The sequence below is a fragment of the Diuraphis noxia genome, unplaced genomic scaffold (assembly GCF_037042655.1).
Source record: "Diuraphis noxia isolate RWA-SAM2 unplaced genomic scaffold, SU_Dnox_SAM2 contig0001, whole genome shotgun sequence".
Classification (NCBI taxonomy): domain Eukaryota; kingdom Metazoa; phylum Arthropoda; class Insecta; order Hemiptera; family Aphididae; genus Diuraphis; species Diuraphis noxia.
This window is the reverse complement of record NW_028301711.1, coordinates 61,417,334-61,421,890: the sequence shown is the minus strand read 5'-3', so window position 1 is coordinate 61,421,890 and position 4,557 is coordinate 61,417,334. Positions and strand designations below refer to the sequence as shown.

General features: G+C 29.2%; 1 pseudogene; it reads left to right on the top strand.

Moving 5' to 3' along the window:
- Positions 1 to 201: 201 nt before the first annotated feature.
- Positions 202 to 1,690, top strand: LOC149061143 (uncharacterized; annotated as a pseudogene).
- Positions 1,691 to 4,557: the final 2,867 nt, after the last annotated feature.

Genomic DNA, 4,557 nt, shown 5'->3' with positions numbered 1-4,557 from the left:
AATTTAAGTTAACTTAGTATTTATTTATGATATCACATATTTATAATGCTGAAGTCTTATAGATGACTAGTGTTTTTTTACTTAGCAATTTTTTACACGGAGTCGACGAAGTGTTTTTGTTGGGATAGCACTCAACAGGAGGTGGACAGGGTCGCCGAGCAATTTAGCAAAATTAGTGCTTGTTCAGATTTAAAATCTAAAATGTTAGCACAGCGTACAGCATGGTTTAGATCATTGAAAAGAAGTGATGTAGTTGATAGTCAATTAAATAATATGAGGATTTGCTCAATACATTTTATAGGTGGTAAGTAAATTTATCCACTATGTTTAGAGTTTGTTGATTGTAATTTCATAAATAGGTAAACCAGCCAAATACCATGATAAAAAAAACCCAGATTGGATTCCTACAATAAAAATGGGATATAATACTAATAATGGTACCTAATAAATTTTTTCTAGTATTTCATGTGAAAGTATTAATTATTTTTTTATTTATAGACAAAGCTAGTTGTACACCTAAATTAGAGAGATACCACCGGGCAAATAAGAGATATAAATTGAAACCAACTTCTTTGCTTAATAATGTTCCTACAAGTGTAGTCGATTCAGTTGATTCACAAAATACAAAAATTGAAGAACCTATTATTATTCATAGTAATGATAATCAGCTTATACATAATATTGAAACTGGTACTTCTTGCAACACTGATTTGAAAATGTCTGATATAAAAGAATTGGAACAATTAAAAACCAAATATGCCGAATTGCAAAATGAAGTGGACTATTTAAATTTGTCTGAAAAGTCATTTGTTGGACGTGAAAAAATGTTCACTTATTATACTGGTTTAGAGTCAATAGCAGTTTTTAATTTAATTTTGGATCATATTAAACCTGGGCTGAATTCTAAAAACCAAAGACTTTCTGAATATCAAAAATTGTTGTTGTGCTTGATGAAATTAAGATTGAACTTGCCATTAACAGATTTAGGTTTTAGATTCAATATTTCTTGTTCAACTGCTTCAATTATATTTCGTAAAGTCATATATTTATTAGAACACATGTTCAAAAAGTTAATTTATTGGCCTGAAAGAGAAGTTTTGCGTAGCACAATGCCTAGGTCTTTTTTTTTAAACTTTTGGAAACAGTGTTGCTGTAATAATTGACTGTTTTGAAATAGGTATCGAAAAACCATCAAGCTTAAGCAAAAGCTCAAACATGGTCAAGTTAGAAAAATAAAAATACAGTGAAATATTTGATTGCAATAACTCCTCAGGGAGTAATATCATTTATTTCTCAAGGTTGGGTTGGGAGAACCAGTGATAAACATATAACTGAAAATTGCAGTTTACTAAACAATTTATTACCTGGAGATGTGGTATTGGCTGATCGTGGGTTTACTATTAGTGAAAGTGTAGGGTTTCACTGTGCAACTTTAAAAACTCCTGCATTTACCAAAGGTGTACCCCAGCTTCACCCTTGCACCATTGAAGAAACAAGAAAAATTGCTTCTGTACGAATTCACGTTGAACGTATTATAGGTTTGACTCGTTCAAAGTTTAAAATTTTGAACGGTCCTATTCAAATAACCACATTGAAAAAGCAGTATGATGAAACATGTCTTTTAGATTCAATAGTTATTGTATGTTGTGCATTAATTAACATGTGTAGCTCAGTTGTACCCTTGGATTAATTGTTTTAAAGTTAAAGTAAATGATGTGTACCTATTCTGTATTGATAATTTAAATGATTTATAAACATAAATAAGACTAGTAAAATGTTATTGTTTATTTCAACTTAAATTTAATGATATATTAATTACAAATGGGACATTTCCACTGTTTTTTTGTAGGTTTACGTTTGATTCCAAGACATTTGTAATGATACCAAAGATTTGGACAACCCTCTTGAGTACACATTATCATCTTTCCACCTACATTTTTTTTACATGTGCAATAACAATATAATATATTTTGGTTATCTTCCTCAATACTTGTCTCTTCAATGGAATGTCTATTAGTAAAATATCTGCCTTGTAACTCGGGTAATATTGCTTCATAGAAAAACCATTTGGATTTCGTTATTATGTCCATGCATATATCATTGTTAATATATATACGTTCTATATGGTGTTCATTTGGGGACCATACCACAAAATCTCCATACTTAGCTTCACATAACAATAACTGCGTTTGAATTTGATAAAAGTGCTGATGATTTTCTTTAAGTTTTCCATTACTCAAGTAACTAAGACTTTCTAAATCTTTACCATGTGTTAGGTTGTATGGACATTTAATCTCTAAACATCCTTTACCACAACAGTCACAGTACACTATGCCATCTGGACTAGCTCCGATGAATGAAAAATTTGGATTGATGACAAGTCCACTATCTGTCACTGAAAAATTGATATGATCATTTTTTTAACTTGTCAACATACATTTTCTTACCATCAATTTCATGAATTTTACCCCATTCGGTTGCTTTATTTTTAAAAGAATTACTCAACGGATAACAAATTGATTTAATTGAGGCTTATGTTAGACTCATATGACTTGACAGAACAAACTTCCTTTACCCTCGAGGCAGTAATTCTACCAGTTCTGTATAAAAACCATTCTTTAGAATTTGATTGCAATTTTGTTTCTATTTCAATTTCATCACAGACTGATTTAGTTAAACAGAAGTCAATTTTTGAACCAAGAGTAATAAGTTCTTCTCTGCTAAGCTTAGCATTTTCATCTTTATACATATTTGAATAATATTTTGGGAATACATCTGTTTTGAAATTTAAATTATATGGTGAGACAACCTTTAAAATAGCGGCATTGCTATTTATTACTTCTAATTTGGATAAAAAGCTATGAAAAGTCTGATTATCGTCAAGGGTTTTTGATAACTTTATAACAAAATCTTTTTTTTGTTTTTGAGGTTGTATACATTCTGAATTCATTGTTTTTGGATGATTGAAATGAATATTATTGATTTTTTGGATTTCAACATTATTTTTATTTGATGGAGGTACCCAGTATGCTGAAACATCTGTTATTGACTTAGATGATTGTGACTTTTTTAAACATGCATACTCTAAGTAAAATAGCAGTGCACCAACATGTGAACTGCATTCACCTAATCCTGCTATACAGGTACAATGTGCAGCCCAAACATCCCCACAACTCTTCAATATAAGCCAAGGCAAAAGCTTAGAATCATTCAACCGTTGAGAATGAGCCACTTATTGTTAATTAGAAAAATTAAATACTTAATAAATTTAAAGCAATGTTTTACCTAGTAGTAGCAGATTATCTAGTCATGGGTAACAATACATTGAATATGTTATCCTATAAACAAATATTTTAATATTTTAGACACAAACATATTTTAAAAATGATTTGCAATTAAATTAGAAGTTAATGCCATAAAAAAAAAAAAATAATAACTGAATATTTTGTTAACAAGTTGACTGCCATGAGGACCATATTTGGTACTCACGTGGTTTGTCTCCTGTGCCAAACATTTTAAACACGTCTTGATCTACAGGCTTTGAGTATCAATTCTGGTACTCACACCGTTTGACTCTCAGGGTTTGAGGGTCAATATTGGTACTCACTTTTTTTTCGTGATTACGTCACTGAGAACCATTTCTGATGCTCAATTCGTAATGGAAAGAGGAGAAAATTTCAAACTGAATACAAAAACAGCGCTCAAATTCAATGTTTTTTAAAATAAAAATGAAATTATCAAAAAAAAAAAATTATACAACTCGTATTAACATTATACTACAGTATACACTTAAAGCTTTTTAGTTAAAATATTAATAAATCAAACATAAATATATTTAAAAAAAAGTTATGCAACTTGTATTCATATTATACACTTAAGGCTTGTTTAGTTAAAATATTAATAAATCAAACAAATATATTTTTTTTAAAGTTATACAACTCGTATTCATATTATACTCTTTAAGCTTTTTTAGTTAAAATATCAATAAATCAAACATAAATATATTATAAATATTATTATTATTATATAATAGCTATATAATTTTAAATTATATTTTTTTTGTTGAATGCAATTTGAAAAAACAATCCAAACAGAGATGTTTAGAACAGCCTGGACACTTCGTTAGTACTTTACGTGTAATTTTTTGTGCATGTTCCCTTCCACCTTGTTGAACCATTTCGAAATAACAATTTGAACATCTACCACGACGATTAGAATTAACAATCTTATGAATTTCTCTTTCAGTTGGTTTGGGTACCATTGGTATGTCGGCTTTCATTAGTAAAGCTTGAACTCTATTTTCTCTGAATTCTGTCACACCCATTTTATTACCAGTCACAGTATTGAATAATGTCAATGCATTTAATTAACTTGTATTTAGTAGAATTTCAAATGCAATTTTTCGATACCATTTTAAAGATCGACGAAGTGGTGAATGGTAAGAATTTCTCAAATCAGAAATATCGACAAAACCTTTTGCCTTATTATAATCCATTACCATTTTTGGTTTGAATAATTTTTAAGCACGTTTATTAGTTGTTTCTATTAAATTGTCTT